The sequence below is a fragment of the Denticeps clupeoides genome, chromosome 20 (assembly GCF_900700375.1).
Source record: "Denticeps clupeoides chromosome 20, fDenClu1.1, whole genome shotgun sequence".
In the NCBI taxonomy this organism is placed as follows: domain Eukaryota; kingdom Metazoa; phylum Chordata; class Actinopteri; order Clupeiformes; family Denticipitidae; genus Denticeps; species Denticeps clupeoides.
In genome coordinates, this window is record NC_041726.1 from 3,329,131 (window position 1) to 3,342,592 (window position 13,462).

The window sequence follows — 13,462 nt, forward strand, 5'->3', positions numbered from 1 at the left end:
CGGCAGTGCTCTAAGACACACACACTTATGTGAACAATGTTTATGATTATACCGATTTTCCGTTTAAGTCAAATCAAATCTACACTGTGCTTTTTAGTGGATTGAAGATGTACGTACATGCAATAAGATTCAAGATTCAAGATTGGTTTCTTGTCAGTACAACAGTATGCACAGTATACCGCGTATTGAAATAATGTTTCACGCAGACCCCCCCATAGTGCAATCATGAAAGAAAAATATATATATACTTAACTATACTAACTTAAATACTGTACAGGTTATCTCTACAGTCAGTAAAGTAAAACGTTTCTGTACATCGAACAGGTCGAACAGGACGTAACTGGACAACATCATGTAGGATGCTTGTAAGTGGATATGTTGGATATTTCAAACAGGACACAATAGACAAGACAAACAGAGCAGAGGTGTGCAAAAATCAGGGGCATAAGGCTGGAAGTGTAATAAAATGCACTGGATATACAGACAAACACAGTTTCCAATCCATGGGCTTAGCCAATGCATGAATAGAAAACCGACCCTAATTGTGTTGAGTATTTCAAGAGTTTTGTCCAGATCTAAATATTTTTGGCTCCACGGTGCACCATCTCTACCGGGGCTCCGTAACTTTCTTTGCAGCGTGCTGCCTGAGGGGGGGCGGTGGAAATGGCAGCTGTGCCCAGGCCCCCTTGACAAATCAAAGCACTGCTATGCTTGTAGCCTGAAACCGAGACACATGATCCATGAACGTTCAAACACACAAGTGCAGGCCTGTAAAAAAACGATGCGGTCCCTGGGAAGATGTTTGGCTATGCGCAATTAAGCCTCCCCTCTTTTCACAGTCCGATAAAATGTATAATGATGATGCGTGCTTTCCTTAAACTGTGATTTTACTTAATGGTTTGTAGCTTTTTTTTTTTTTATGTGTCCCTTGTGCCGGGGGTTAGATTAATTGCCTCACACTCATCCGGCAGCTAATCCTAGGCAAGGGTGCAATGATACTAGGTTATCTGCCCACTTAATATACAGTACAGGCCAAACGTTTGGACACACCTTCTCATTTAATGCGTTTTCTTTGCTTTCATGACCATTTACGTTGGTACATTCTCACTGAAGGCATCAAAACTACGAATGAACACGTGTAGTTCTGTACTTAACAAAAAAGGTGAAATAACTGAAAACATTTTTTATATTCTAAATAGCCACCCATTGCTCTGAATACTGCTTTATACACTCTTGGCATTCCGTCAATGAGCTTCAAGAGGTCGTCACCTGAAATGCTTCTCCAACAGTCTTGAAGGAGTTCCCAGAGGAGTTTAGCACTTGTTGGGGTCCAGCTCACCCCAAACCATCTGGATTGGGTTCAGGTCCGGTGACTGTGGAGGCCAAGTACATAACTCCACATGTGTTCATTCATAGTTTGAATGGCCATGAAAATAAAGAAAACACATTGAATGAGAAGGTGTGTCCTAACCTCTGGCCTGTAGTGTATAGCCAATGGGAAAAGGGCAAGGAGGACTAGTTAAAAGGGCGTAATGTATGTCGTGCTAGAAACGTACGAGGATGTGCCCGTATACCGCTCCCGACCGCGGTATGGATCCGTGTGAGGCCGAATTAGGCTGCAGTCACGTCTGGCGGGTTTACTTTGACTGCAAGGTGACTGACTGCACATTGATAAAGTTATCTTATTTATCTATTTAGCATGGGGGGGGGTCGGTGCATGTTTGTTCTTATCCAGTAGCGCAACAGCATATTTCTTTGGGCAAACAGCTTGCTGTGTGTCTGCTTAAGCAAATGCCGTGGCACTTTGCATGCAGCATGTCCTCCTTAATGAGGCAGCCTCCACTGGCCACGCCATGCTTGGATGGCCATGCATATAGATTAGGACAAACTCTATGCACTTGTCCATTATTTTGCAATCATGAGGACATGCATGCGAGCACCGAGAGGTCTCTGTTGCGTGGGGGAACATTCCGGTGGCCGGCGCTCCAGTCCGGCGTCCTGGCACCACTACCTCACTGATAGGTATGAGAGAAGGCCATCTCATACCTATCAGCTTTTTTATTCGGTTAGAGCACATCATGTCAGTACAACACAACAGAATTAAAAATATTGCCATGTAGTTTTCACATCACAACTTGGGCGTTATCAGGAAATGTTTTTCTGTTAATAAATAGAACTTCATATGCTGGGAATTCATAAATATAATAGTTCCAATACCAGATTGTGGAGTCTGACCTTAAAAGTACAAAAGTGACAGAACAGCATTGACACAACTTCCATAATCTAGACATTGTGAAGTTTCAGTATTCAAGGAAGTTTAACTAAATGTGAAATATTTTAATAAAAAAAATAAAATATATTTGGTAACAAACTCAGAGTAGATGAAAACAGATATAAATCCCTCATTCAGCACATTAAATCTTTGCCAGGTAATATCGTTCTGCTGAGTTGCACATTACTTCATTGAACTTTACTTTTGTTGAAGAGCCATATGTGAAACTCTCATTTTAAAAATATCACGATTGGAATTTAATAAGGAGTCGTGGAGCCCTCGTAATCACATTGTGGTTCATCAGAAGCACCAAGCCAACCCTTCAGCACAGACGAGATCCTCTCTGCCTCATTTCGCAGCACATTTTTCTTCCACTTGTCAGCCTAGTCTCTTAATATCAACTACTCGACCTAGTGGGTGCAATAACAAGCTGATTACTCTTGAATTAACTAGCGGAGTGATGCTGGCATATAACATTCAAATCAGCGTGGATATGATTCCCCCCTTAAGTGTTGTTAAAACGGAGAAGAAATTAAGACATTTTACACCGTTAACATATTGCGAATCACAAAGGACAGGCGCTGTGGCAAAGTCATTGTAAATATGCCAGGGCGACATGAAGTGAGGGGGAAATAATAGTCCAGACACGCTGGTCCAGGTGAAATGATATGCTAACTCACGGCACAGGGAGGGAGGAATAATAGCTCCTTCAAGGGGTGCTCTTCAGCCGGAGTGTCTGGGCTGGTGGTAAAACACTGGGAGATAGAGGGGGTTTAGTGGAGGAGCAGCATGAGCTGTGCCTGTGCACGATGCCTTCTCACAGGAATGCCTTCCCGGCACAAAACAACAACGAACGACAAAAATAACGATGGTGACAATAATTATTGCAACACTTCACACAAACGAACTCCAGATTCCGATTTCTGTTCCTATTGAGACAGCGGTGATTTATACATTCATGTACAGGCTCCTTAATATGATGATCTGCTTGATCTTCTGAGTGTTCTGGGCTTATCGGATAACTCTGCATGCATCTTACAGGTTTATTATGACTGACTGAATATGCTACAAATCAACATGCAGCTACAGAGGAACAAGCTGTCACTTATGAGTGAGAAATAAGTCTTGCCCTTATGAAAAACAAAAATAGCCTAAAATGCATGTACGTGAGTAAAAATGGTTAGTCTATCGTTATTGTTGCTGTCTGGACACATGGGACACTGGACACTGACAATTTATGAAACGCTCATGGCCGCATGTTGCATGTTCGTTAGAAACATGGGTCAGGGATGGAACTGATTCGATTTAGAAAATTAACCCTTAATTTTTTTTTTTTTTTTTTTTATTAACGTCAATATTCAAGGGTTAACTGTGGTATAATCTAAACAGTACACTAGAGGTTCTGTTATACAGCAAGGCATTGTGATCCCCACTTGTCACTGGTCACTGATTTGTGCTCAGATATACCAAATTACACCCGTAGACCCATATTTGCTCTTGTGGGGCCTAAAGTGCCCCACTACATCTGGGCATCTTAACTGGCTCCACTGAGCAAAGAGCTGGAAGCAGTCAACTAGCCTTCACCGAGAGTGGTCACCACGGGAGATAAGATCTCACCTCGTCCTACCGGCACCTTCAGAAGGTCTGAGCACTGTCATAATAACCGTATCATCCCACAAAGAGAGGCCAAATCCCATCTGTGGCCCAGGATTTCCTAATGTGGAAAGGATTTATTCCTCGCTGTGTTCTTTTCTTGGTGTGGGTGTCTGAGATTATTGTATCCCACTGGTAGAAAAATGAGAAGCAGCGCCTGGCAGGGAGCATTCAGAGAGCCTCGCTTCAGCAGCGCTTTACTGCTCTCTGTCTTCCATCTAAATAAAGTCAAAGCGAGAATGTGCACATTGACACTCGCCTCAGAGCGAAGCAGAACTTTAAAGTCATGACCTCTTTTAGAACAGTAACAGGCCACAGAGCTCTATGTTTTTACTTAAGGCCTAGACTAAGCCTAAAGTGGATTATGGGCGTGGCACCATCAGTACAAGGAAAGAACCTCCAGCTGTGCTGAAGATTTTAAGCATGGTAGAAGATTTATTTTCTAAGCACAAACACACACACACAAACTTTGGAAAGACCCGAGAACAAAAAGCCGGAGGTCCTTCGATTGCCCAACTTTGATCCGAGTTTTTGAAAATTGCCTTCCAGAGGACATAGAATGTACTCTAAGGAAAGAAGTATTACTGCAACAAAAGTTAGCTATACCAGATATTCATATTTGGGTGTGTGATTCAAAAATTAGCAATGATTTTTAAATAGTATAACAAACCATGGCTGTGCGATATGGCATTCATATTGTGATAGAAATTCAACCATAGATTATATATATTGCGGTTGTCAGGTTTGACTGCACCTGGGCTCATCACCTGTGCCCAGTCCGGACAGCCGATAAAAGACTGGAACTCCGCCCCGGAAACCCGGAAGTACACAGCGTGAAGTGATCGGGGGATTACTGACAAATTGAAGTCTTGTTTCAGTTGATTTATTGGGTTACTTTGTAAGACCTTTAAACTCTGGATTTAAGGATTACTAGTCATTTAGTCATGATATTTAAGGCCTTAATTTTGGAAAGTCAAATTGAAGACTTTTCAAGGATCTGCGGGAACCCTGCTGTGCGCTCTGTTCTCTTGGCCATTTTCCAAAGCTAACGCCTCGTGCTGCAAGCAGGCGTGGTTTCGTGCAGGTTACGCGACTTTCTCATTTTCACAAGTCAATCAAAATCCCTCCCATTGGCCAGGTTTATATTGCATATCGTTTACACCACTTGGTACTAAAACAAGCTATCAAAAAATAGCCTTTACCATATATTGAATCCATAATGTAACTTTTGATTAATATTATTTACTTTTAAACATAAATTGACAGTCTAAGTAATATTTTCACTTTGTTGGTAAAAACGAGAATAGTAGTCAACAAGGTCAATAAAGATTGAAAAAGTTATAAATGAGTGTTGTGGGCCTTTGCCATTTCTTTCACTTCCTTTCCCTCGCTCTTCTTTTTCCCATCAGCAAATCTGTCTCACGCAACCTTCTAAAAGCGCCTTTTTCCCGGCATAGCGTATAATTAACTTGGCTCAGCTCATGAGCACGTTTGACTTAATCAGGAACCTTCACATATTTGCCAAAGCCTCCAGGAAGCTATTGTTTGTAGATTGCATTTCCTTTTCATTTTTATAATGTCCTGTTTGCCCGTAATCCCTAATATCCTCACTAATGACGACTGATTCTTCTTTCGGGACAGTCATGCATTTCTGAGCGGGATTCCGAGGTGCAGAAAGAGAAATTAAGTGCTCATTTCCTCGCTTTTAGATCTCGGCCGAGCCACTGCAGTGAACAAAGAGAGCCTAATGTGGGTTGCGTCCTTCAGACCTTCATCCAGACTTTTTAGCATCTCTGCGGAGGTGTTATAGACATAACATAAAGAGTTTTCGGAATCCCTCCTCTGACTTTCCTTTCAGGTTTTAAAGTTGATCTTCAGAACCAAATCAAAATGTTGTAACAGCGACTTGACTTTCTTGAGTCAAATTGATCCATGAAGGTCTACCAGCCAACACAAACTGACACAAGGGGGTGTGCTCTGCTTTGTGCTTTTTTTTTATCTGAGCTACTTTGCGTGGACACATGGCCAATCTGAGCTGCCGTCTCCGCAGTCCCTGGCATTTTGACTGACTGCTAATTGGCCATGCGGCCATGATCAAGTGTGAATTAATAAAAGGAATGTCCAGCAAGTCCAAGCATGACCTACCGTCAGCGGCTCCTGCTATTTTTAACAGGTCCCAGAGTGCGTCTGGACATTTGAATGTGCTTTGATCAAGATTGACATTTTGACGGCAGGACTGTCATAACATTACCATTGGTGGGCTGTTGTGGGTGGATGTTAAAAGGGCATTTTTTTTATATAAAAACACCCCTACAGTCAATATGGAGGAAATCCCCTGCACTGTCCCCCAGCGCCAGCTGCCTTTCAGTATTTGTCAAACCTTCAGAAGCCAAAATCCACTTTGTTAGTTGAAAAAATTTACTGTTTTTTTTTTTTCAGTTTTAATGACAATCATGCTAACAGTGAAAGTGAAATTGAAGTGATTGTCACTTGTGGTACACAGCAGTACAACACACGGTGCACACAGTGAAATTTGTCCTCTGCATTTAACCCATCACCCTTGGTGAGCAGTGGGCAGCCGGTGGAGACGGTGCTTTGCTCAGTGGCACCTCAGTGGCACCTTGGCAGATCGGGATTCGAACCGCCAACCCTCTGATTATGGGGCCACTTCCTTAACTGCTAGGCCACCACTGCTAAGCGCTATGTGGTAAGCAAAGGTAAATTTACATGAATCATTAAAAAAAGAAACTGCTTGGTAAGTATCTGTATCTTCAATAGTTGTTGTGCAATTATTTCCGTAACCACGGTTTTTAATGATCTTTTTATAAATCGTGCACGCTTCTTCGTCATTCTGGATGATTCCAACCCGTGTTGTCAATATGTCACACGCTCAAACATCATTAAAGATCATGTGTCTCTCTTGTTTCGTCCAGTTATTGATTCAAGTCCTGAGGACTCCATTTTTCCTTCCTGTCACGGGGGACGGGGGACGGTGATCGGTGTAGGAGGAAAAAGACACAGGACGGCAGGGTTTTTACTTAAAACCATACGATAAAGGACACAGCGAAGACTCGAGACAATAGGCTCACTTCGATACAAGCAACAAGTGGATGCAACATGACGTTTACCCTTATCCAGAGAGACTTACAATCAGTGGTTACAGGGACAGTCCACCCTGGAGCAACTCAGGGTTAAAGTGTCTTGCTCAGGGACACGATGGTAGTAAGTGAGATTTGAACCTGGGTCTTCTGGTTCATAGGCGAGTGTTACCCACCACCACCATGACACTTACATTAGACAACAAGCCCCACGCGTGGAAGATCCAGTGTTTGTTGCACGTGGGAGATCAAAACCTCGTCAAAATCACAGAGGTGCCGTCGTTTGTCCCTCTTTCTTCCTCGGGACAGGATCTTACTTTTAATTAAATGCAGCGGTGATGAAGAGAGTTTAACAGATTTCTGAGAGGTGTAAAGACTTTTCCTCCCCCTCCCGGGGTCAATAATCAAATGTCTCTTCCAGTTCAGTCCTAAGGCACTTCTTAAGCACAGGGAAAAAAGGGAATCGTCAAAGAGGCCGCTTTCGTTTTTTCTAATCGATGATTCCCCCCCCAGTTCCAGGTCAATAATCTATTAGTCGGGTTGGCATTGCAAAGATCACTGGCAAAGCCGCTCCATTAAAACGTCCGGGTGGCTGAGTTGTCCTCCTATCGACTGCGCCTCTTTTTTTTAATCGTGCGCCGTTTACCGCGCCAAAATAATTCCCGGTGTCTGTTCCGCACCGGCATCTGCGTTCCGCCTTTCACTTCCATTTCAACCAGGGGGAAAAAAAAAAGTCACAAGTTCTATTAAAATGTAGCCTGCAGTGGTTTAACGCACCTTTTTTTTTTGTCTCTCTCTCTCTCTCTCTCTCTCTCTCTCTCCGCATTTTTTCGTAAGTTGGCCAATTAGTCTCGCGCCAGATGTCGTATTCATTGTCATTAGCATGAAATCATGTAATACACGAGTGTTACGCAAGTCACTAACACCGCACGCGTGTGTACATTTAAGATTCCCGTTCGCCGTATTCGTTTCTGTGACCTCGTTTCTTGCGAACCCCGCGCCCTTCCTCTCGGAGCTTGAAACTTTTTGCGGCCCGGTGTGTAGTTAACTTTGCCGGGTTTGACATTGCGCTCCCGAGGTTGGGGGCTAAGCCCCGACACAGGCGCATTTTCTCGCTGGATTAATTAAACATGTGCATGCTAATTGCTGCTGTTCAATAAGGATCGTTTTGGCCCGAGGGGGCCGAGATGAGATGCGGGGTTCAATTGAAAATCTTTACTTGTCTGACACTGCCAATTTGAAAAGCCACGTGCTGCAGATTACCTGACTGTTAAGAGAATCGTTTGACCTCCAGAATGGAGGAGGGGAAGCCGGGTGGAAATAAAAACGAGAAAGAAGGAGGAGAATGAGACTGACATGCTGACGTGAGAAGGCGCTTAATTGATGGGGACGATGATGGCCACAATCGGGGCCAGATGTCACACACATGACTGAACTGAGCCGTAGGTTTTGATTAACCAAGGAGCTCGTATAGTCCTCAGGACCTTCTGTACAGTGGTGGACTGTAGCAAAATAGCTTTACTTTTAAAACCGTGTAGCTCGCCCACCACTGCTTCTGTGGCAGTCCGTCTTCTCCTCCCGCCGTCTTCTCCTCCCGCCTATCTTTAATGCCGATGCATTAAAGATGGGCAGATGTCCAGTGAACAGCTGCACGGTGTGGCAGTATGGAGCAAGAAAAATGATATGCAGTAGATGACCTGCAGTAGGTGTCCTGATAACCTCCAAAACAGCATGGCCTCATAGAAATGATTCCCATTGACCAAAGGCGAATAACGTTTCGTTGTGATGCTAGAGTAAGACTATAGGACTGTACTAGTTAACGGCTCGTAGTGCGTTACCTCAGTGGTATGGGGTCGGTTGGCTCTCCAAGATAACATGTTATCATGAAAACATACACATGAAGTGACACATGAAATTATAACATTATTTTTTTATGTATAAAGATATATTCTGAAATCATGTTTTAAAGAGAAAAAGACAAATTCCAGCCTCCCTCGGTCATCTGAACTTCAACCGGATATTGTCTTGTCACGGTGAGTGAGAGAGTTTGGTTCAATGCTGGTGACCTCAACATTCAGCTTAATATTTGGGGCAGTGGTGGCCTAGCGGTTAAGGAAGCGGCCCCGTAATCAGAAGGTTGCCGGTTTGAATCCCGAGCCACCAAGCGTAGCACACACTGCTCCCCGGGCGCCTGTCATGGCTGCCCACTGCTCACCAAGGTTGATGGTTAAATACAGAGGACACGTTTCGTTGTGTCATCGTGTGCTGTGCTGCAGTGTATCACAATGACAATCATCTCTTCACTTAATATCATGTTCGAGTCTCATAGGGTTTAGCACGATTGTTCTGTAATTAAAGCTGCGAAAGCTGTGAAACATTATAGATTATAGTCTAGGGACACGTTGCTCCATATTCAGCCCACTGCGCACCTGAATGGCTTTGGACCCATTCCAGGCCGCTAGCTCAGAAACCTCCTGTTAACCATCTTCACTCCAATCAGCTCACGCCATCCCGTTACCCACCGTACCTCGACTCCCCCTTCCTCTCCTTTCCTCTGCTCCCCTCCAGGTGTGAAAGAATGTCACAGCAGTCATGTGACAAGCCCGTGCTTGCCAACAATGGAGTGTGTACCTGCAGCTAAACGCAGCCAAACCGTCTCCAGGGCCCCGCAGAGCCTCCGCTTTGACTCAGACCCGCTTTGGCCCTGCTTGGAACTCGCCGGGCCCACCAGTCCCAGGCCGCGTTGAACACGGCGGCTTACTCAAACGCGCGCTCTTGGTATAAAGACGCTAAGACACATCTGAAAGTGGAGCGGACGCGGTTGTCTTGGTGTCTTGGGAGTGCAAGGCACTCCAGAGAAATAAATGTCAACGCTCAGGTACATTTGGGCACACGCTCATCAGAGTTAATACAGCATACAGTACAGGACCAGATATAAAGGCATACATACAGATACAATGAAGTGAACTGATTGTCACATGTGATACAGCACATGGTGCACACAGAGAAATGTGTCCTCTGCATTTAACCCATCACCCTGAGTGAGCAGTGGGCAGCCATGACAGGCGCCCGGGGAGCAGTGTGTGGGGACGGTGCTTTGCTCGGTGGCACCTCAGTGGCACCTTGGTGGATCAGGATTCGAACCGGCAACCTTCTGATTACGGGGCTGCTTCTTTAACCGCTAAGCCACCACTGTCCCTCATTGAGACAGTTGAAAATGATAAAAAAAATTTAGGAAGACATTAAACTGTGACAATCACATAATTTTCAGACTGAAATTGAAGCTTCAATAAATGCTGTTTTTCAGCATGTTCTATATTCACCCAAACACAGATAATGAAAGAGAAATACTTTTGCTGAAATTCACTATTTGCACTTTTCGGAATTTGCTATTCTCATCGAGGTACATTTAGAAAATGTAAGCAAAATGCAACAGTAGGGTTTCCTTGTAATGCAAGGACTGCACGGATAGAGTTGATACGGCACCACGAGCTCACCTGACGGTAAACCCGTCGTACATGGCTTTTAGAGGCTGTCGGATCACTGTTGTTGAGGGTGTGCGTCCCCAACATGCTGTCTGAAGAAGTTCAACATTCCTTTAGAAAATGGACTGTTGTTTGAGCAATGATGAATCCCAAAAAAATTTGTAAAGAGAGAAATTTTGCACGCTAGCTATCTGGTTGCAATCTGGTTTGCAGATCTCATGGCACAACGGTGGCACAACTCCATATCAGAAGGTTGCATGTTCAAATCACGTTGGGGTCATGTCAGTACGGAGCGGTTAAGGAGGCGGCCCCATAATCAGAAGGTTGCCGTCCCCACACACTGCTCCCCGGGCGCCTGTCATGGCTGCCCACTGCTCACTCAGGGTGATGGGTTAAATGCAGAGGACACGTTTCGTTGTGTCACCGCGTGCCGTGCTGCAGTGTATGACAATGACAATCGCTTCACCTTCTTTGAACACGTAGACAGGCTGATTTGCCTCCAGGCACAAATCACCAAGCCAACCTAACGCGAACCCCTACTGTAAATCGCCCCTGATCTTAGAACGTAAATTAGTAAGGTGCTTAATCAGGTCTGTCCTTCAAGGACCTTTTTAACGGCTAAAAACTCACACGTGCGTTAGTTCCCATCTGCTGTTTACTTGCCAAGTTTTCTTTGTAGACCACATGAGTCCTTTCAGCCGGATCAATGTAGTAAATTACTTTATTGAACTTTTTCCTGCCCACGCAGCTAAAAGGTGAGACGCCTTGTGTAATGCCACCACCGCTGCGAGATGTTGTCGGTCCTCGGGTCTGAATGTAAAACAGCGGCATTTCAGCACGTCTGTCCACATCCCGTGGGACTCTGCACCCTCTGAGTGTTATATTTTGCGGCCGGTTTCCTTCACCATGTCTCTCTCTCTCTCTCTCTCTCTCCATCGTTGTTTAATCTTCACACATTTGCCAGGGGTTTTCATTTTTTTGCCGAGCCTGCTTATGCAGAAGCCTCAACCTGAATTCGGATCCAGTGAGCGAGCAGACATTCCCATCATCCTTAGAGTGCAGTTTTAAGCCCTAAAGCCTGGAGAGCAGAGCTCTCCTCTCCTGCCGAGAAATATTTTAATCGTTAAGTAAGAATTATAGCCATGCATCTTCTCACTTGCACGTCAGCACGAGTTGGCTACAAAAGCACATTTACAAATGTAAATGTGCTTCTGTTTTATGCCCTTAGACCGTTTGAGCGTTCTCTGGTGTGTTTCCCCACCCTCGTCTGGCCACAAACATTTCAGGCCCTCTCCCTCCGTGCTCGGCGTCCGCCATTAATGGGATGGATTGGGGTGATGACCTTGTGATGGAACTTGCAGCGCTCTGGGTTTCTCCATGTGCAAACACATTACAGAAGGATTGTTTGCTTTGCCATCGATAACGACTTTATTTGAGGTTGAAAAATGTCAATTCATAGCTCTGAAAAGTGTTTGGTCTCAAGGCAAACTAGATATTAGCTGAGCTTTAGCCTTTTTTGGAACGATTCACTGCAATTATAGGAACAGTTTTAGGATGCTTGGAGTGTTTCAGACTGCAGTAACTTGCCAGAGATAACCCCCTGAGTGATGGACCTTAAGGGATTCTTTAAGTTCTTGGGGTCTAGTAAGTGACTATATATCTACTATGGTAGACCTAGCCTTCCTTGACCATCTTTTGCCTTAGAAATTCCATGTTAATCCAGTAGTTTTAATTAATCTATTAACGCTAGAACTCCCAGAGAGGGGCCATTTGGCCCGGTTGTTTTTACTAATATCCTTAATATTAGGCAAATATTAGGTAATATTGCAACTGGACAAATCTGTTGTAAGGTCCGCTTGTGAAAATTATGTATTGAGGAACCTATTTCTCACTCGTCTTTCAGTGAATTTCTCAGGATTATTTTCTGCCATCGTCTCTCTTACCAACCATGTGCATGGCCAGTAAACATCACTGTCATGGCGGTGTGGTGTGGCTCGGCATGGAAACAGGACGCAGTTGCACGACTTCACGGAGACTTCAAGATTTTGCAAGGAACAAAGAGTAAAATACAGGACCAGATACAATGGGTTTGCATTATACACGTAACGTCAGTTGAAAATGACAAACAAATTAGGACGATGACAAACTGTGAAAATTACATCATTTTCAGACTGAAACTGAAGCTTCAATAAATGCTGTTTTTCGGCATGTTCTATATTCACCCAAATACAGATACTGAAAAATTGACTATTTGTACTTTTCCGAATTTGCTATTGGTGTGGTAGCGGCCTAGTGGGTAACACACTCGCCTATGAACCAGAAGACCCAGGTTCAAACCCCACTTACTACCATCGTGTCCCTGAGCAAGACACTTAACCCTGAGTGTCTCCAGGGGGGGACTGTCCCTGTAACTACTGACTGTAAGTCGCTCTGGATAAGGGAGTAAATGCTGTAAATGTAAATGCTATTCACATTGAGGTCCACCGTTGAAAGCAAAATGCAAAAGTATGGTGTTCTTGTACTGCAAGGAATTGGATGGATTGAAAAAAAATATATATATATGGAGTCATATGGAGTCCCACTTCCTCCATCACCCCGATGACGTCTTCCCGGTGACTCCTTTGACTTGCTTTGGCTGAGTCTGCTTGGCACTGCAAGCTGCATGTGGTGTGTCACCGTGGGAGATGCAAGTGTTTTCGGCAAGCGTCAGCCCCAACATCTGTCCAAACACTTTGGGAAGGGTCGTTGTACTGTTCCTCGCTCAGTCATGTTCGATTCCGCTCGCTGTCTCCGCGTTGGCACCGCAGCTAGTCCACCACGTGCTGTTGGAGGTAAGGTCCCGGACCATGCGGCAACAACGCTCGCGGCATACAGCCTGTCAAATCTCATCGTGTTCCGGCGGCGCCGTGGCGCCACGCAACGCACTCGCGTTCTCGTCGTCTGCTCGCCATGCG

The 13,462-nt window shown here is 44.6% G+C and overlaps 1 protein-coding gene across 1 annotated transcript in view; it reads left to right on the forward strand.

The window, feature by feature from the left end:
- Positions 1-13,462, forward strand: part of LOC114769910 (CUB and sushi domain-containing protein 3-like) — a 324,749-nt gene that overhangs the window by 77,900 nt on the left and 233,387 nt on the right.